We start from the raw sequence: 22503 nt of genomic DNA, 5'->3' as shown, positions 1-22503 counted from the left end.
AGCGGAATCCCGCATCAGTAATAATACTGATGATATCAATGATTTGAAGCGCACAGTCGCCACTATCTCCCAAGAAAATATACGACTTACTGACTCGCTTCAAAATATTGAAAACAGGCTGCGGCGTAACAACTTACGCATAGCAGGGATCCCTGAGTCGGTTAAAGGTCCTGCATTGGAGCGCTTAGTCAGACACTCTTTGCCTAAGATCTTACACATTGAACAAATTTGTGCTGACCTCGTTATTGAAAGAATCCACAGACTGGGCCCCTTTACACCCCAGGAAAATACCCCTTCGAAACCCAGAGTGGTCATTTTCAAAGTACTAAATTTTCTACACAGACAAGCCATTTGGTCAGCCTCCCGCAAAACCCAACCCATCATGTGGGAACAACACCCCTTAAGAGTCTTTCAGGACTTTTCAATGGAGATATCCAGGGCCCGCCGGGCTTTCGCCCCTGTGTGCACTAAACTGGTTAATGATAAAAGAAAATTTTATGTTATGTACCCTGCTACCCTCAGAATCGTGACCCCTACGGGTTTTAAAGATTTCAAGGATCCTAAACAAGCTGAAAGCTTTCTTTCTTCAGGTCCATCCCGGGACTTACAAGAAGATATTTCTGACGAGCCTCACACCTGAGGAGAAACTCTCTTGCTTCTTTGCTCCCAACGGTTCTGTTTGAACCCCAGCCCTTCTTCTTTCTTTCGAAATGTCTTGGAAGGACTAACAATCAGTTTTGATGCGTTAATTAAAGTTTATGACATGTTAGGTTAACCCCATATACCCCCCTCTGGAAATGGAGCTTTGCTGCCTTTTACATGGGAGCACCTCAAGTTCTCGGAGAGGTGCCCTATTACCTGTCATTTTATGACATAATTACTATAATAATGTCATGGTACTACTGTGATATTTTTGATGTAGGAAGTCCAAAAGTTATTGTTTTCGGTTATTGCTGCCTCTATGTTGTTTTTATGTTTGTCTTTGTCCATGTCTCTCCTTTACCTAATGTGCTCCCCTTATATGTTATCTATACAAAGAAATGGAAGGTAATGATTTTTACTTACTCAGGATAGAATGGCTATTAATATTGCATCCCTAAATATCCGTGGTATACACACTCCGGCCAAACGCCGTAAACTCCTGACCTATTTAACTAAACAAAATGTGGATATCGCCTGCTTACAGGAGACACACCTGCTCCCAGAAGAGGTAAAAAAATTGAATATGCTCGGCTGGAAAGTTGTAGGATCGGCCTCTCACACGTCAAAATCTTGTGGTGTGATCACACTGGCACGCAAAAACCTGCAACTAACAGTTGACTCACTCCGAGCCGATTCTGGAGGCAGGTTTGTCATCTCCCGGCTTTCGCTGGGTAATGTAATCTTAACAGTGGCTAATGTCTATGCTCCCACTAAATATGATAGATCGTTTTTTACTAACCTGATTGCGATATTACTTGGTTATGATCAGGAAAGCCTAGTAGTATGTGGAGACCTCAACCTCGTTGCATCCTATGTGTTAGATAGATACCCCACTCCAAAACGTCCCCCTTCTTCGCCCAGGGTCGGAATACCTTTCATTTTGAAATCCCTTCACCTTCTTGATTCCTGGAGAACCCTGAACCCCACAGGCTCTGAGTTCACCTGCCAATCTCTTACTCACCAAACCTGGTCTAGATTGGACTATATCCTTATTGCGGAAAATCTAATTACGAAAATTAAAAACCCAAAAATCTTCCCTCCATTACTATCAGACCACGGTTTAATTTCGATAACTTTATCTCTTGATTCTCGTTCAAAGAAGCCCCACTCATGGAAATTCCCATCCCATTTAACTAAATCTCATTCTTTTAAAGATAAATTAATAACTTTTTGGAAAAGATATGCTAAGGCCAATGAAGAATATGAAACTTCCAAACCAGACATCTTTTGGATGACTGCCAAGTCTGTAATAAGGGGAGATTTGATAGCTCATTCAAGTAAATTAAAGAAGAAATATAAAGAGGACTATATTTCCTTACAAAACAACCTCACCTACGCCTACCAAAACTTTAAACTTGACCCATCACTTTTAAATAGGAAAAATCTCCAAAATGCGCAACTAACTCTTAAAGAATATTTAAAACTACATGGGGATAAATACCAATTTAATGTAGATGCCAAGTTTTATGCCCACGGGAATAAGATAGGAAAAATGATGACCAATCTTCTTAGAGGACCTAGGCAAAGCAATACGATTCACCCGCTTCGCCTAGAAAATGGCGATATGACGGAGGACGAGGAGCAAATTGCTGAGACTATGAAAGCCTATTATGAAAAGCTTTATTTCACCCCACAAACCCAAGACAACACAAACTCCCTCTTATCTGAACAAACTTACTGGGACCTGCTGCCTTTGCCTCAATTACCTGTACGATTTTCGGAGAATTTGATATCTAAAATTACTATTGAAGAGGTGAAATGGGCGATAGGCCAACTAAAACAAGCCAAAGCCCCGGGCCCCGACGGCTTTTCAACAGAATTTTATAAAATCCTATCAGATTATATCTCTCATCCTCTAACCCAATTTTTTAATTTTATTATAGTTTCTGGCTCTCTCCCGTTGTATTTTTCTGATGCGACCATTAAGGTCATCCCTAAACAGGGGAGAGATCTTAGCCTCCCAGGCTCATATAGACCGATCTCTCTCCTTAATATTGATTTTAAAATTTTTACAAAAATCTTGTCGGAAAGAATGAAACCCATCCTTCCTTTTTTAATACACAAAGACCAGTCGGGCTTTGTAACAGGCAGGCATGCCGTGACTAACGTTAGAAGGGTGGTGGCTGCTATTAAGAATTCGACTGCCTTCTCTGCGTCGGATGGCCTACCCAATATGGTTTTGGCTCTGGACGTAGAGAAGGCATTCGATATGGTCCTTTGGTCTCACCTTTATAAAACCCTGAAAAATTTTGGCTTCCCTGATCAATTTGTTAAAATAATTCAAATCCTATACAACACTCCTAGATCCTCGGTTAATTGTAACGGCCTATGCTCCACATATTTCATCCTACAAAGAGGCACAAGGCAGGGGTGTCCCCTTTCCCCCATCCTTTTCGACCTGGCCGTTGAGCCTTTAGCAGCAGCAATCCGCTCCTCTCCCCTAATACAAGGAATAACTATCAAACAACAAGAACTTAAGATAGCCCTTTTTGCGGACGACGCTCTTATTTTTATTTCTAAGCCCACCCAGACTATCCCAGCTATCTTAAAATTAATAAAATCCTTTGGAATAAGATCAGGCTTCCAGGTTAACTGGACAAAATCTGAATTAGTCCCACTTGGCGCCTTTGACCCAAAAGCTCTTGAAGCTATTCAAATTCCTTTCTTGATTAATAAAACGCACTTTAAATACTTAGGTATTAAAATCCCGGTCCACTTAGAGCAAATGTACTCTCTTAATTTTCCACCAGTAATTTCTGAAATTAAACTTAAACTTCAATCATGGTCCTCCCTCCCCCTGTCGTTACTTGGCAGTGCAGCCATTATCAAGTCAATCGCTTTCTCCAAGATTTTATACTTTATGCAAATGATACCCCTGGCTCTGAAAAAATTAGACATTAAAAACTTTGAACAGATTTTTTCCAGCTTTATCTGGAAAGAGGGACGCCCCAGGATTGCTAAAACGAGGTTGAGGTCTTCCAGAGTGAACGGTGGTCTGGGGATTCCAGATCTATTTTCTTATTCACTTGCTATATTTTTTAGGTATTCTAGTGATGGCTACTCAATAAAGCAGTCTATACAGATTTGGAAATCGAACATGCCGTTTTTTCCCCATATGCCCCAGCAGCTCTTTTACAATCTCCACGATCTAGAATTCCCGAAGAAATTTACTCGCACATTCTATTTACTGATACTTACAAGTCATGGTGGCTATTGAATAAAAAATTGTCCAGAAATCCTCTTAGCTCACAATTTATTCCATTGTGGGGTAATCCTAATTTTGCTCCATCCCTAGAAAATGCATGGTTCTACCAGTGGAAGGCTAAGGGCCTTGACATTTCATCGAAGATTTTTGACCCAGGCGGCAGCCTACTTTCATTTGAAACCCTTCCTACTAAATTCAAGCTACCGGAGAAACACAGATATATGTATATCCAAACATCCCACTTTCTCAAGCCTCTCCAGATCACTAAGAAACCTTTCGGAAAAACTAAACTCATCTCACAAGTCACGGACATTGATTCTTTACTTGACTATTTGCAACTTAGAAATTATAAGCTGAAATTTCTACAGATAGCGCAGGGCTTGTCTTTGCTGGGGATGGCGGAGGACTCGCCACCCGCCATCCCCCGCCCCGCGCCATCTGTATGTCGGAAGGGGACGCGCGTGCACGAGGTGCACGCGCGTCCCGTTCCGACGGAGCTTTTGCCCGGGTCCCCGCCGGCTTCCCCGGGTCCCCGCCGGTCCACACCGCCCCCCCGCAGCCCCCCGCAGCCCTGCCCGTCTCCCTGAAGCTGGAGACGGGCAGGACTGCACCCGCCGCGCCGCCTCGCCGCCCGGCTATTGAGACGCTCGTGCGTGGGAGACGCACGAGCGTCTCATTCAGCCAGAGCGCCAGATTGCTGGCGGATCGCCAGGGACACGGTCCTGGCGCTCCGCCAGCAATAACAAGCCCTGCTCCATCTGTATATAAGCTTATCACTGACCCTGGTATTTTAAATGATACTCAGCTTAATAACCTTCTAGCCAAATGGCAACAAGACATTCCTTCGTTGACTTCTACGGAGGACATTGCCGCTCTTCTCCCTCTTACACAAAAAGCCTTGATGGCGTCTTACTACCAAGAAGTTCATCTTTTTACGTTTCATAGAGCCTATATATCTCCTTATAGAAGACGTCATATGGCTCTTTCTGAATCGGGTATATGTCCTAAGTGTTCAGTGACGAAGGCAGACTTTCAACATTGTATGTGGGGATGTCATAGAGTAAGAAAATTTTGGAATAAAATATTGACCTATCTTACAGATATATTCCACACTCCCTTTGGGTTCGAGCCGGCAGCCCTGATGGGCCTTAACTTTTCAAAATGGCCCACTAATAAAATAGACACTAATTTTCTCCCACTTATCGTGATCATAATCACAGTGGCCAGGAAATCTATTTTAAAACATTGGACCACACCCAAAGCTCCCCGACTTGAAATGGTCAAACATATGCTACTGCAGTCAGCTCTCTTTGAATGGAAACTATTCTGCGTAGATCCGTTAAGAGGTTCAAAAAAATTTCACCAAAAATGGTCCCCTTTTATTGAGACCCTGGATGACATCCAAAACTTGCTTTTTCTGTGAAATAGGTTCTGACATGGCCAATACCTGGCTCCCGGCTCGAACATTGTTAAATCTTGTATGCCTCGGCTCCATGATATATTCGATTTATCCCTAACCCTAATTCTATTGTCTCCTTCCATCTTCTAAATATCGCTTACATTTATATTTGACTATGTATTTTTTGTGCCCCCTGTCTGTACCTCTCTCCCTCTACCCATCCCGTCTTTTGTCTCGTCTTGTTCTGTCTTGTCTTTTTGTCTTTCTGTCTATGTTTATTAGTTTAGAATTTTAGAAAATCCCGGATTGATGAGTGTACTGTGAAATGTTCATAATCTAGAGATTTCGATATATATATTAGACAGCTCCTTTTGTAAATGAGCACTAACATCTTTGCCAATTGAGCCCATGCTAAATGTACGCTGCTGTGTAATTCTGATCTGCATCTTTGTCTCTTTATTGTATCACAGTGCAATGCTTATATTTCATGTTCCTCTTTTTATTTATCCGGAAATACAAATTTATTCAAAAAAAAAAATAAAAAAAAAATATTGCACCCAATAACAGAACAGTCGCTGTGAGCGGCACTGGCATTTTTAACATATATTTTAAGGATCTCTCACACAGTGGTGCAACTACATTTTGGGCGCCCCCCCCCCCCCGCCGTTAAAGGGAGGGCGCCCAGCCACTCACCCGCCCATCCGCCCGCCGCCCGCCGCACCAACCCCCGCAGTCTTACCTAGGTTCAGTACGCACTGGTCCCGGCTCCCTTTTTCTGCTATGAGGACCACCGCAAAATGTCCGACCCCATACAGCAGACAGTTTCAGAGAACTGTGTGCTATATGGGGGCGGCCATTTTGTGGTGGTCCTCAGCAGAAGAAGGGAGCCGGGACCAGCGCATACTGATTACTGAACACAGGTAAAGACTGGAGATGGGGGGGTTTGCGGGGGTTGGTGCGGCGGGCGGCGGGGTGTAACGTAACTATAGCACTGCAGCCCCCGGCGCCCGCACATGCATAGTGCCCCCCGGTCGCGGGGGCTGCGGTGCTATAGTTACGCCACTGCTCTCACAGCAACGTTGGCGCTCGATTTTGTGAAACAAAGCAGCAATTCAGAACCACATGGTGTGGGTTGAATTCGCTCCACCATCCGATGTTTGGAGTTTGTGCAATCGCATGTGAGACTGTACACATGTACAAACCCCCGGAGTTTCACACTGGCTCAGGCATTCACTCCAGGATGGGCGGGCGGGGGAGTGTCATGGAGGGGATGCAGAGGACCGCCCAGACTTTCTTGGGAATGCCCATAAATATGTTGGCCATAGAAACGCTGGTTGTATCCCTGTGAACCAGGCATTTCAAATCCTGTTTGGGACAACTGACATCACATGGCCCTAAAATCCGCCTTCTACGGCCAGAATATAAGTCAGTCTAGACTGACTTTTGTTAGTGAAGGTAAAAAATCATTCAATAGTGAGGATTGATTTAGCTCGTGTTCGTCCGCATGCAGTGCCAGATTAAGGTCTAAATGGGCCTGGAGCTAAAAATGATCAAGGGCCTTTTATGCGCAATAATAGGAGTTGTGGTCAGTACCTAATAATGTGGGCGGTGTGACCAGTTTACCACACCATATACCCCTTATACAAATTATGCAACACAATAGTAACCCACTGTAATTGCCTCCCGTCCTGAGTCAAAATTCACGTTATGCCACACAGATTAAGGCAAATGGATTGAGCCAAAATACACACTATACCAAACGGATTGAGACAAAATTCATAAAATGCCTCTCAAACAGGGCCACTGCGCGGCTAAGGTGCGCATTACAAATTTACACCATAAGGCCCATTACATGATACACCACACACCATAATTTCCATGATATATTATGCCAAACACCATAATGCCAATTAAAAACTATGCTACATAAGTGCTGCTTACCTACGTGCTCATTGCCAAGGGTTCCATGCTCATTGCCAGGGGATCCATGCTCGTTGCCATGTGGGATTACATGCTCATTGCCAAGGGGGAATACATTCTCGCAGTAACTGGGGGACAGCCACCGCCAGACAGAAGTGACAGCCATTGACATCCGGGCACAGAGCGGGGGGGGGGGGGGGCTGCCTGGCTGTATTCAGAGCACTGAAGGTCCCGGCTATTTGCTATAATACCTCTTTCACAATAGAAAATGCAGGGTCTTACTGGCCCCTTTTACACCAGCCTAGCCCCTACATTTTCCGGTGTGAAGGAGAGAGAACCCTCCCCCCCTATTTAACCGGCTATATTGTTTTAGCGGCTATATCTTCAGAACTAACATGCCCATTTACAGGAGACCAGTACCATATTGAAGAACTTTTAAGTGGGCTTCAAGTGATTTTGTTCTCATGAAACTCGGCCATTTGTTTCCAAAGAAATCTGCCCTCAAAGAACATGAACAGCCATGAAATTACATTTCAGAAACAAAAACTTGGTTTACCCGCAACATCTCTGGATCCAATTTACCCATATGAACCAGCCTGGTATCAGTTTAAAGGCCCAGCTGTTTGGGGGATCAACTTTGAGCTTCTGTTGCAGCTTTCAGACCGCATAACTGGCTTTGACGTTTCGAAAAACGGGTCTGCCAGGTAAAACCCCTTTCACACTGCATCTCTTAAACGGTATATTAACATTTAAGTGCCTTTTTTTACCTGGCAGACCCATTTTTAAAAAAAATTCAAAGCCAGTGGTAAGCACGGTCCCCCCCCCCCCCACGGCCTACCAATTGCACCCCATATACCAGCTGACACTGCTAGTACTGTCGGGTGTGAGGTAGTGTGGACGCCGCTGCCTATGGGAGGTAGGGCGGATGCTGCTGGAGGGACGGCACAACTCACCCATGCTGAGTCCCTGCCAGCTCCAGGTCCCCGCTGATGGCAGGTCTCACCCTATCTGGGCGCGCGTCACTCCTTGCCCAGCTCTGTATGACTCCAGACGCGTCTCCTGCACCCACCGCACCCGGCAGCCTACTCTCCTCTCCTGCTGCACACACAGCCGCCAGAGTGAGTATCTCTCCCTGCAGCCCTATCTCGCCGCCTGTCCTAATCGCTTTACCGCTTTACTTATTTACCGCTGCGCTGGGGGCAGGGGGTACATTCCCTTCCTGCGCTGCCCAAGTTGGGACCAATAGTGGTCCGCTCATTAGATATGCACAGAGCGGACCACTATTGGCTGGGTCCTAAATACTGTTTTAGACACGATTTTGGTGCCAAAATACAGGGTCTGAAACGGGTAGGACCCTCCATTTTAACCGTTTTGCTAAAACTTCTTTTTTTAAACGGTAAAGTGGTTCTGCACCTTTTAGACTGCACAAATTACCGTTTTAAAACGGTAAAAAATCTGCAAAATACTGTTTTTTAAGTGCGGTCTGAAAGAGGCATGTGATGCTGGAGGGAGAACTGGCAGCCATCGAACTGGATGGGGGTTAGAATTAGCAGATCCCATGTTACCTTACAGAGAAAACGTTCCAGCTTTGCCCAGCGGTATCTCCAGTTTCCGGGGGGCTAGCAACGTTGGACTGGGCTCTTTGGAAAGCCCCAGTTCTCATCTACAAAATGGACCTATTTAGAGAGTGGGCCTGGAGCTGTAGCTCCATCAGGCCCATTGTTAATCTGGCCCTGTCTGCATGCTATCGAGTGGATTCAGGTGGCGGGGCAGGTGTTCAGCAAGACAACATGTGCTGTTCAGCTGCTCGCTATGTTGCAAATCTATGCAGCCTAGCAGACAGATCTGAATAAGTCCCCAAGATACATAAATCAATATTACAGCAAAACCAGATAAAATAAGGGGAGACATTGATCTTTGCTTTGGTCTGAATACCATTGTTGGCAGCATTTATCCCTCCCATGTTATGATATGGGTACACATTTTCAAACTCTTTTAAATGCATCCTGGAATGAGAGTGTGAGTATACCAATGTCCAGACAGGCACCCAGTTCCCCAGGATCCCTGCGCAGGCTGACTGGTCAGGAGGTGAATGATTTGGCCAGGAGGACTTGTATAAAACGTCTCCCCCCGGTGTGGAATTACCTTGCTGTCTGGTTAGGACCTGTGCTGGTTCTTTTTTGGATAGAACCATGCACAGATCGCATTGATCTGTGCATGTTTCTGTTAAAATCGCCCATCACAACCTGGTTTTTGTCTGGCGATTTTTAGTAACCTTTACCCGAATTCACATCCAATTAAATTTTCAATTTGTATACTTTTTAATGGGAAAACATCTGGAAGCTAATTGAAAAATTGCCACTTCCGAATGTGCAAAGTCGCGGCAAAAAGTGCAAGTTGCATCTTATTAAGTTTGCGATTTTGGGAACACGTGCGATTTCAGCCATTTTTTGATGAAAAATGCAGAAGCCCCTGAAAGCTGGCGGACAATTGTTGGGGACTCAGATGCGGTTTCAAAATGGAAAATGAGTGTACTGTATTTCTGGACTGAATTGAAGTTGGAGATGCAGAAGTTTAACCAATCATTTATGACTAGAGGTGGTGCATCTGATTGGTGTATTTAAGGTGGCTAAGGGTCAGATGTGTTAAGCCTTAACAAGAGATAAAGTGGAGGATGATAACAAATGATAAAGGACCAGCCAATCCTTTGCTTAGGACACAGCCTGTAACATGGCAGTTAGGAGCTGATTGGCTCCTTTACCACTACTTATCACTCTCCACTTTATCTCTTGTTAAGGCTTAATACATCAGACCCTTAAGACCCTACTCCCTTTCCTGAAATGTGCACCACCTCTAGTCACAAATGATTGGTAAAACTGCGGCATCTCCAAATTCAATTCAGCCAGAAAGCTCCCCTCCAATTGTCTGGCCAGCTCTCAGGGGCTTCTGTATTCCTCTGAAGCAAGGGCTTTATCAATGGACTGCAGAGTGGTGATGGTAAGCAATCCTGCGCTCAGGCGCATCAGGTCCTGCCAAGTGCTTGCACAGTAGGTGCTCCCAAACCTGGACAGCGGTGCAGATAGAGGACCGGAGCTGCAGGTTATTTAGTGAAGCATCTGAGATTTTGTCAGCCTCTGAAAACACACCTTTAGCAATGCCCTTAGATGTGTAAAACCTATGCCATTGCTCGCTCCATAGAAATGGGTTTAACGGAGAATTGATCGTGAATTATGTAATTTATACTGTAGCATAATTCTGTGTTTAACTGGTGTAGCTTAATGAGACAGTAGTGCCCTTACACAAGTGTAATCTACTCTATAGATATGGCTTACAGTACGTACATTACTTCAACCATACTGTAACTCACTTACAAATCTCCATTGGCCATTATAAATAGTAATGCAACTATGCAATAGTATTTTCTGAGAAAAAGTGTATTTAACATACTGTACAGTACAGTACAGTATAGTATAGTAAAGTAGTTCTTGCACTATAGTGCATTTCATTGAAGACTTCATGCATGCACAATGCGGATTATTTTGCTATAGTCTTGAATTAGACATCTGATGCATGCACAGTGGTGATTTTAAAAAGAGACATTTGGTGGATGATCGCTGGTATTGCACTCATCCGGTAATGCCATACGCCGCGGCTGTGGGACTTACTGTATTGCCCCGAATGTGACTACGCTCGCTCGTCCCGTTCCGACGGAGCTTTTGCCCGGGTCCCCGCCGGCTTCCCCGGGTCCCCGCCGGTCCACACCGCCCCCCCGCAGCCCCCCGCAGCCCTGCCCGTCTCCCTGAAGCTGGAGACGGGCAGGACTGCACCCGCCGCGCCGCCTCGCCGCCCGGCTATTGAGACGCTCGTGCGTGGGAGACGCACGAGAGTCTCATTCAGCCAGAGCGCCAGATTGCTGGCGGATCGCCAGGGACACGGTCCTGGCGCTCCGCCAGCAATAACAAGCCCTGCTCCATCTGTATATAAGCTTATCACTGACCCTGGTATTTTAAATGATACTCAGCTTAATAACCTTCTAGCCAAATGGCAACAAGACATTCCTTCGTTGACTTCTACGGAGGACATTGCCGCTCTTCTCCCTCTTACACAAAAAGCCTTGATGGCGTCTTACTACCAAGAAGTTCATCTTTTTACGTTTCATAGAGCCTATATATCTCCTTATAGAAGACGTCATATGGCTCTTTCTGAATCGGGTATATGTCCTAAGTGTTCAGTGACGAAGGCAGACTTTCAACATTGTATGTGGGGATGTCATAGAGTAAGAAAATTTTGGAATAAAATATTGACCTATCTTACAGATATATTCCACACTCCCTTTGGGTTCGAGCCGGCAGCCCTGATGGGCCTTAACTTTTCAAAATGGCCCACTAATAAAATAGACACTAATTTTCTCCCACTTATCGTGATCATAATCACAGTGGCCAGGAAATCTATTTTAAAACATTGGACCACACCCAAAGCTCCCCGACTTGAAATGGTCAAACATATGCTACTGCAGTCAGCTCTCTTTGAATGGAAACTATTCTGCGTAGATCCGTTAAGAGGTTCAAAAAAATTTCACCAAAAATGGTCCCCTTTTATTGAGACCCTGGATGACATCCAAAACTTGCTTTTTCTGTGAAATAGGTTCTGACATGGCCAATACCTGGCTCCCGGCTCGAACATTGTTAAATCTTGTATGCCTCGGCTCCATGATATATTCGATTTATCCCTAACCCTAATTCTATTGTCTCCTTCCATCTTCTAAATATCGCTTACATTTATATTTGACTATGTATTTTTTGTGCCCCCTGTCTGTACCTCTCTCCCTCTACCCATCCCGTCTTTTGTCTCGTCTTGTTCTGTCTTGTCTTTTTGTCTTTCTGTCTATGTTTATTAGTTTAGAATTTTAGAAAATCCCGGATTGATGAGTGTACTGTGAAATGTTCATAATCTAGAGATTTCGATATATATATTAGACAGCTCCTTTTGTAAATGAGCACTAACATCTTTGCCAATTGAGCCCATGCTAAATGTACGCTGCTGTGTAATTCTGATCTGCATCTTTGTCTCTTTATTGTATCACAGTGCAATGCTTATATTTCATGTTCCTCTTTTTATTTATCCGGAAATACAAATTTATTCAAAAAAAAAAATAAAAAAAAAATATTGCACCCAATAACAGAACAGTCGCTGTGAGCGGCACTGGCATTTTTAACATATATTTTAAGGATCTCTCACACAGTGGTGCAACTACATTTTGGGCGCCCCCCCCCCCCCCGCCGTTAAAGGGAGGGCGCCCAGCCACTCACCCGCCCATCCGCCCGCCGCCCGCCGCACCAACCCCCGCAGTCTTACCTAGGTTCAGTACGCACTGGTCCCGGCTCCCTTTTTCTGCTATGAGGACCACCGCAAAATGTCCGACCCCATACAGCAGACAGTTTCAGAGAACTGTGTGCTATATGGGGGCGGCCATTTTGTGGTGGTCCTCAGCAGAAGAAGGGAGCCGGGACCAGCGCATACTGATTACTGAACACAGGTAAAGACTGGAGATGGGGGGGTTTGCGGGGGTTGGTGCGGCGGGCGGCGGGGTGTAACGTAACTATAGCACTGCAGCCCCCGGCGCCCGCACATGCATAGTGCCCCCCGGTCGCGGGGGCTGCGGTGCTATAGTTACGCCACTGCTCTCACAGCAACGTTGGCGCTCGATTTTGTGAAACAAAGCAGCAATTCAGAACCACATGGTGTGGGTTGAATTCGCTCCACCATCCGATGTTTGGAGTTTGTGCAATCGCATGTGAGACTGTACACATGTACAAACCCCCGGAGTTTCACACTGGCTCAGGCATTCACTCCAGGATGGGCGGGCGGGGGAGTGTCATGGAGGGGATGCAGAGGACCGCCCAGACTTTCTTGGGAATGCCCATAAATATGTTGGCCATAGAAACGCTGGTTGTATCCCTGTGAACCAGGCATTTCAAATCCTGTTTGGGACAACTGACATCACATGGCCCTAAAATCCGCCTTCTACGGCCAGAATATAAGTCAGTCTAGACTGACTTTTGTTAGTGAAGGTAAAAAATCATTCAATAGTGAGGATTGATTTAGCTCGTGTTCGTCCGCATGCAGTGCCAGATTAAGGTCTAAATGGGCCTGGAGCTAAAAATGATCAAGGGCCTTTTATGCGCAATAATAGGAGTTGTGGTCAGTACCTAATAATGTGGGCGGTGTGACCAGTTTACCACACCATATACCCCTTATACAAATTATGCAACACAATAGTAACCCACTGTAATTGCCTCCCGTCCTGAGTCAAAATTCACGTTATGCCACACAGATTAAGGCAAATGGATTGAGCCAAAATACACACTATACCAAACGGATTGAGACAAAATTCATAAAATGCCTCTCAAACAGGGCCACTGCGCGGCTAAGGTGCGCATTACAAATTTACACCATAAGGCCCATTACATGATACACCACACACCATAATTTCCATGATATATTATGCCAAACACCATAATGCCAATTAAAAACTATGCTACATAAGTGCTGCTTACCTACGTGCTCATTGCCAAGGGTTCCATGCTCATTGCCAGGGGATCCATGCTCGTTGCCATGTGGGATTACATGCTCATTGCCAAGGGGGAATACATTCTCGCAGTAACTGGGGGACAGCCACCGCCAGACAGAAGTGACAGCCATTGACATCCGGGCACAGAGCGGGGGGGGGGGGGGGCTGCCTGGCTGTATTCAGAGCACTGAAGGTCCCGGCTATTTGCTATAATACCTCTTTCACAATAGAAAATGCAGGGTCTTACTGGCCCCTTTTACACCAGCCTAGCCCCTACATTTTCCGGTGTGAAGGAGAGAGAACCCTCCCCCCCTATTTAACCGGCTATATTGTTTTAGCGGCTATATCTTCAGAACTAACATGCCCATTTACAGGAGACCAGTACCATATTGAAGAACTTTTAAGTGGGCTTCAAGTGATTTTGTTCTCATGAAACTCGGCCATTTGTTTCCAAAGAAATCTGCCCTCAAAGAACATGAACAGCCATGAAATTACATTTCAGAAACAAAAACTTGGTTTACCCGCAACATCTCTGGAACCAATTTACCCATATGAACCAGCCTGGTATCAGTTTAAAGGCCCAGCTGTTTGGGGGATCAACTTTGAGCTTCTGTTGCAGCTTTCAGACCGCATAACTGGCTTTGACGTTTCGAAAAACGGGTCTGCCAGGTAAAACCCCTTTCACACTGCATCTCTTAAACGGTATATTAACATTTAAGTGCCTTTTTTTACCTGGCAGACCCATTTTTAAAAAAAATTCAAAGCCAGTGGTAAGCACGGTCCCCCCCCCCCCCACGGCCTACCAATTGCACCCCATATACCAGCTGACACTGCTAGTACTGTCGGGTGTGAGGTAGTGTGGACGCCGCTGCCTATGGGAGGTAGGGCGGATGCTGCTGGAGGGACGGCACAACTCACCCATGCTGAGTCCCTGCCAGCTCCAGGTCCCCGCTGATGGCAGGTCTCACCCTATCTGGGCGCGCGTCACTCCTTGCCCAGCTCTGTATGACTCCAGACGCGTCTCCTGCACCCACCGCACCCGGCAGCCTACTCTCCTCTCCTGCTGCACACACAGCCGCCAGAGTGAGTATCTCTCCCTGCAGCCCTATCTCGCCGCCTGTCCTAATCGCTTTACCGCTTTACTTATTTACCGCTGCGCTGGGGGCAGGGGGTACATTCCCTTCCTGCGCTGCCCAAGTTGGGACCAATAGTGGTCCGCTCATTAGATATGCACAGAGCGGACCACTATTGGCTGGGTCCTAAATACTGTTTTAGACACGATTTTGGTGCCAAAATACAGGGTCTGAAACGGGTAGGACCCTCCATTTTAACCGTTTTGCTAAAACTTCTTTTTTTAAACGGTAAAGTGGTTCTGCACCTTTTAGACTGCACAAATTACCGTTTTAAAACGGTAAAAAATCTGCAAAATACTGTTTTTTAAGTGCGGTCTGAAAGAGGCATGTGATGCTGGAGGGAGAACTGGCAGCCATCGAACTGGATGGGGGTTAGAATTAGCAGATCCCATGTTACCTTACAGAGAAAACGTTCCAGCTTTGCCCAGCGGTATCTCCAGTTTCCGGGGGGCTAGCAACGTTGGACTGGGCTCTTTGGAAAGCCCCAGTTCTCATCTACAAAATGGACCTATTTAGAGAGTGGGCCTGGAGCTGTAGCTCCATCAGGCCCATTGTTAATCTGGCCCTGTCTGCATGCTATCGAGTGGATTCAGGTGGCGGGGCAGGTGTTCAGCAAGACAACATGTGCTGTTCAGCTGCTCGCTATGTTGCAAATCTATGCAGCCTAGCAGACAGATCTGAATAAGTCCCCAAGATACATAAATCAATATTACAGCAAAACCAGATAAAATAAGGGGAGACATTGATCTTTGCTTTGGTCTGAATACCATTGTTGGCAGCATTTATCCCTCCCATGTTATGATATGGGTACACATTTTCAAACTCTTTTAAATGCATCCTGGAATGAGAGTGTGAGTATACCAATGTCCAGACAGGCACCCAGTTCCCCAGGATCCCTGCGCAGGCTGACTGGTCAGGAGGTGAATGATTTGGCCAGGAGGACTTGTATAAAACGTCTCCCCCCGGTGTGGAATTACCTTGCTGTCTGGTTAGGACCTGTGCTGGTTCTTTTTTGGATAGAACCATGCACAGATCGCATTGATCTGTGCATGTTTCTGTTAAAATCGCCCATCACAACCTGGTTTTTGTCTGGCGATTTTTAGTAACCTTTACCCGAATTCACATCCAATTAAATTTTCAATTTGTATACTTTTTAATGGGAAAACATCTGGAAGCTAATTGAAAAATTGCCACTTCCGAATGTGCAAAGTCGCGGCAAAAAGTGCAAGTTGCATCTTATTAAGTTTGCGATTTTGGGAACACGTGCGATTTCAGCCATTTTTTGATGAAAAATGCAGAAGCCCCTGAAAGCTGGCGGACAATTGTTGGGGACTCAGATGCGGTTTCAAAATGGAAAATGAGTGTACTGTATTTCTGGACTGAATTGAAGTTGGAGATGCAGAAGTTTAACCAATCATTTATGACTAGAGGTGGTGCATCTGATTGGTGTATTTAAGGTGGCTAAGGGTCAGATGTGTTAAGCCTTAACAAGAGATAAAGTGGAGGATGATAACAAATGATAAAGGACCAGCCAATCCTTTGCTTAGGACACAGCCTGTAACATGGCAGTTAGGAGCTGATTGGCTCCTTTACCACTACTTATCACTCTCCACTTTATCTCTTGTTAAGGCTTAATACATCAGACCCTTAAGACCCTACTCCCTTTCCTGAAATGTGCACCACCTCTAGTCACAAATGATTGGTAAAACTGCGGCATCTCCAAATTCAATTCAGCCAGAAAGCTCCCCTCCAATTGTCTGGCCAGCTCTCAGGGGCTTCTGTATTCCTCTGAAGCAAGGGCTTTATCAATGGACTGCAGAGTGGTGATGGTAAGCAATCCTGCGCTCAGGCGCATCAGGTCCTGCCAAGTGCTTGCACAGTAGGTGCTCCCAAACCTGGACAGCGGTGCAGATAGAGGACCGGAGCTGCAGGTTATTTAGTGAAGCATCTGAGATTTTGTCAGCCTCTGAAAACACACCTTTAGCAATGCCCTTAGATGTGTAAAACCTATGCCATTGCTCGCTCCATAGAAATGGGCTTCAACGGAGAATTGATCGTGAATTATGTAATTTATACTGTAGCATAATTCTGTGTTTAACTGGTGTAGCTTAATGAGACAGTAGTGCCCTTACACAAGTGTAATCTACTCTATAGATATGGCTTACAGTACGTACATTACTTCAACCATACTGTAACTCACTTACAAATCTCCATTGGCCATTATAAATAGTAATGCAACTATGCAATAGTATTTTCTGAGAAAAAGTGTATTTAACATACTGTACAGTACAGTACAGTATAGTATAGTAAAGTAGTTCTTGCACTATAGTGCATTTCATTGAAGACTTCATGCATGCACAATGCGGATTATTTTGCTATAGTCTTGAATTAGACATCTGATGCATGCACAGTGGTGATTTTAAAAAGAGACATTTGGTGGATGATCGCTGGTATTGCACTCATCCGGTAATGCCATACGCCGCGGCTGTGGGACTTACTGTATTGCCCCGAATGTGACTACGCTCGCTCGTCAAGCGCCATGGGTGGCATAGATGATGGTGGTTCCACCGGAATTACCTCACTGATTTATTTCCCTAAGCCAACATGTCAATTCCAGACATATGGAATTATATGCATGAGGTGTATTTAACTCAATAATATTTCTCTGTGTCATTGTATGATCAACGATGACGTCTTGACATCACAAACACGAGTCGGACCCGCGATGTGAATCTTGTCCCAAACCCGGCTCCGCACATGCACATTAAATCTGACCCTCCCATTTATACAGAGGGCGAACTGGGTTTAACCCTTCTTTTAACCTGGGTCGACTTGGCAGGTTGCTTGACCCCGGTTATAAGGTTTGGTGCTTTCACCACTCACTTTTTGAACCTTGATGCATACGGCCCTAAGTGGTTGAATAGTACCTTTTTTTCTACATACAAAATACTTTGCTCTACAGAGAGGGATATACACAGATGTATATAATTCAGGAGTCAGATACTAATATCTCCTAATGGAACAATGGTTACAAAAGGGGAAATATCACACTCCTAATAAAGACCAGTTTATTACACAAACGGTAGAAGCTCCAACTCGTAATGAGGCACTCTTGGATTTAGTATTAACAAACAACACAGACTTTGGGCCTTATTCTGATCAGTGCGTACATTACCGAATTCTTACGGTGCGGGCCGCACACAACGCTATGCGGACATCGACCGCAGAAACGCCCATTGAGCCCCCGCATTCGGACGGACTCACTCTTTAAGCACAGGGCGTGTGTACGGATGACCTACAAACCTTGCGTGTGCGGTGGACACATACAGATTCGGCACGGTCTTACAGCGTAAGCACGGTCTTACCGCGTTAGAACGTACGGGAACCTGGCCGTACGCACCGATGCGGAGTATTTACGCTCAATACAACACTATTTTTCGGAGCACACACAGCGAACACATGACCCACGTATGCAATTAGGCAACTTTATTAAAAAGGGATTGTTGTCTATTTGAATCAATTAAATCCTAATATATACTGAAACACATTACTACTATATTTCTTACACACATTAACCCTTACAGCATGTCAACATAACATAATCTATATACAGTACAGATGGGTCAGGTCCCATCCTTGCTGGCGGGTCGCCAGAACGTCCGCGTCTCAGTCTCCGTCGCCAGCGCGACGGAAACCCTGTCAGGGAGACGGACAGGGTTAGGGGGGGTTAGGGGGGGTGCGGGCAGGCGGCGGGGACCCCGGGTTACCGCCGGCAAGCCGCCGTGGACCCGGGGGAACGGATGGAAGCGCCGTCGGAAGGGGACACGCGCGCCTCTCGTGCGCGCGCGTCACCTTCTCACCATCGCCATGGCGCTGGCGGGGGATGGCGGCTGGCGACGCCAGCGCCATCCCCTGCCAAGATGGGACCAGACCCATCTGTATGTACAGTTTGCTTATTTAAAAGATTATACACAAGTTACACATATACTTTTCCATTTTTAAAAAGCACACAGACAACTTCGAACTGTAATTAACTATTTATTAATGTTAAGAAACATAGAAATTTAAGAAAAATAAAAAAAAAATATTTGCGCCATCGGAATGGGATTATATGGTCGCTGAGTATTAGATCGACGGTGTTTTGGTCGAAGCCGTTAGTCAGACTGTCCGGTTTTATCGAAAGTGTATAGATAGACAGTAGCATATGCTCCATCATAGTTAGATCGAAATATGCAAGGTCGAACGGCAGAAAGGTAGACCACTATTAGGTAGACCTGTATCTAGGTCGACCGCATTTTTATCGACAAGTACGAGGTCGTTAATCGCTAGGTCGTCCGCTATTAGGTTGACCGTTATATATGTCGACCGTTTCCATGTCGAAAATTACAAGGTCGATCAACAATAGGTGGCCCGCTATAAGGTCAACAAGTGCAAAGTCAACTGTTTATAATTTGAGCACATTTAGGACGCCTTACACAAGGGTCACCGTTAATAGGTTGACACATAAACCACGTTGTACAGCAGTATTCTGACGTGGCACCACAAGTGCCACAATGACCTGGCACTGCTTAGCGCTGCACACCCCCATTACACCGTCACCCATGAAGCACTCCACCCCTGGGATCCCTCCATCTCCCTAGCTGCACCCATTAAATACGGCACACCTATTGCCGCCTAAATGCAGACTCCCCAAGTCTCCCCATGAAGTCACACAGCCTCCCGTCTACATTTAGAAGCTCAACTCCACTCTAGCGCATTGCCGGGCCCTATCATGACTGCGGCGCCCAGTAGGCAGCTGCCCAGGGTGCCGGGATCTCGGGGGGCGCTAAAGTCTGCCTATCAAATATTCCAGGATTTCTGTCGAGGATCCCTGTTGTACTTAATGCAGCTGGCTGCTGTGGGACCTCTCAGACCTCCCCCACACTTTCCCTAGAGGCATACTTCCCTACTTTGGAGCCTAAGAAGACCTATACCGGCCCTTGTGGCACCACAAGTACCACAATGACCTGGCACTGCTCAGCGCTGCACACCCCCATTACACGGTCACCCATGAAGCTCTCCACCCCTGGGATCCCTCCATCTCCCTAGCTGCACCCATTAAATACAGCACACCTATTGCCGCCTAAATGCAGACTCCCCAAGTCTCCCTATAAAGTTACACAGCCTCCCGTCTACATTTAGAATCTCATTCCACGCTAGTTGATAGCGCTTTGCCGGGCTCTGTTATTACTGTGGCACTACAAGTGCCAGAATGACCTGGCACTGTGCAGCGCTGCAAACACCCATTGCACTGTCACCCATGAAGGGCTCCACCCCTGTGATCCCTCCATCTCCCTAGCTGCACCCAATAAAGACGTCACCCCTAAGCACCCCTATACCTGACTAATTCCAGACTCCCCAAAGTCACACAGCCTCCCGTCTACATTTAGAAGCTCATTCCACGCTAGTTGATAGCGCTTTGCCGGGCTCTGTTATTACTGTGGCACTACAAGTGCCAGAATGACCTGGCACTGTGCAGCGCTGCAAACACCCATTACACTGTCACCCATGAAGCTCTCCACCCCTGGGATCCCTCCAACTTATGTTACATTCGACCTATAAGGTTTCGATGTAATGTAAGTGTCGACCTTTACAGTGTCTGTGAAGTGGTGGCGACCTAAGTTCGTTCGATCTTCCCGTGATCGACCAAATGACCGTATACCATTTGCCTTTTTGCTACACCATAGTCCTGTGCAGTATGAGCTAACATATATATATATATATATATATAATGTAGAATACCTAGTTCCCTCTGCAGGCCACTTCAACCCTGACTGGGTTTTGTATCAATTAAACCACACATTTGGGGGAAACCAAAAAACATTTATTAAATGAACTTAGCAAAAAAATTATAATTTGCCACAAAATAAAAGGAAGCATAGCAGGAAGAAAATTAAATAATATATAATAAATACATGTATTGTAGACATACATAGCCACAGCAGAATCATTAGGAACACATCAGGTGGCTGCACAACAAAAGTATAGCACCAACACTTCAAGCACAGCAGACAGTAATGGTAGACAAAAGAGGGCAACAGGGGAACCAAACATGACATTCGAACCGAGGGCAAATGTGGGTACCCTCTGCACGGAATTGGACACAGGAAGCTGACACACACAGCTCAATGAAAGATTTGGGAAGACATAAGGGTGGAGATTAATGCGGACACAAGTTCATTTGCGGGCACGTTTGCCCCTGCCAGGCTCCTTGCCACGTGCAGCAGCTCTTCTGCCACGGCCACGGTCAGATGGTGGCCCAGGTGGAGCACATGCTGGGGAGGGGGGGGGGGGGATCGTCTTCCCCCTCTGGCAGCAGGGAGTGCTGATGGTGGTAATGCACCAGAAACGGATGACATTAGGACCCTATTGCTGGCAACTAGCTCCACCATAAGCTCATTATGGTGGAGGAGGAGGTCGTTTTGCCGCAGGGCTTGATCAGCCAGCACCTGCAGGCTAGCAGCAATTGATTGCTGTGTGGCAGCCATAGCCTGCAGGCTCACAGCGATAGTCTGCTGGCTGCTGACCAAACCCTGCAACACCTCCTCGGTCCTACGCACCCGCTCTGATGCCGACTCTCCCTGCTGCTGAATATTGCCCAGCACATGCCCCCACATGGCCAATTCAGCCGCGGACAGTGGCTGCTGCTGCAGGGGCCTGGTAGTGGTGGCAGGTGGCACAGACTCCTTAACCTCCTCAAGAGATTCTTGACCAAGCGGTGGGGATGCTGGTGAAAGAGAAAATTACAATTACAACACATTCCATGCAAAATTAGAACCAGCTACTTATGGCATGGCAAATAATTACCTTCAAGCAAAGAAGCCATGACTTCCGCTGGGGCCTCGCTGTCGACGATGCTCACCCCCCGGACCTCCTCTACTGCAATGCAGCACTGTGCCATCTCCTCCAGGGGGGGTGAGCTTCAGCTTAGATGGCATGGGGCCAGCCCCAGAGGTGTGGCTGTGTTCCCACCGCTGGGTCAATTTCTTCTTGAGGTTGGTTTTGAAGTCGTGCCACCTGCAAGCAAAGTTTACATATTAATACATGTCACTCCTCATGTTAGCTGTAGCACCCATTGCAATCTGCAACATAAAACAACATGTGCCTCATGACACCAAACTTACATTATATTAAATTTGAAAACCAACCCTTAGAAGATACACTCACACTTACCCTACAATAACTATAAATTAAATGACATGGCAAACATGTCTGTGACTCCAAGCTACGTGACCGCCCATTGACCAACTTCATCTAATATCTAATGTAAACATTACTGGTCTTGTACTGCTCAAATGTAACACACATGAACTTGCCTCTTCTTAACGTGCTCCGTCTCACGAACTTGTGGAGCCACCGCATTAATCTCCGCCGTTATGTTCTCCCAGATCTTCCATCTCCTTGTGTGTGTCAGCCGGTCCTGTGGACACTCAATCCAATCCCGTGCGCGGGGCACCAGGATGGCAAGCTCCTGCGGTTCGTATGCCATGTTTCTGGTGGTTGGTTCCTCTGTTGCCCTATTTCAGCCACGGCC

Source organism: Crinia signifera, chromosome 1 (assembly GCF_055691185.1).
Source record: "Crinia signifera chromosome 1, ASM5569118v1, whole genome shotgun sequence".
Classification (NCBI taxonomy): domain Eukaryota; kingdom Metazoa; phylum Chordata; class Amphibia; order Anura; family Myobatrachidae; genus Crinia; species Crinia signifera.
This window is presented reverse-complemented; position numbering follows the sequence as displayed.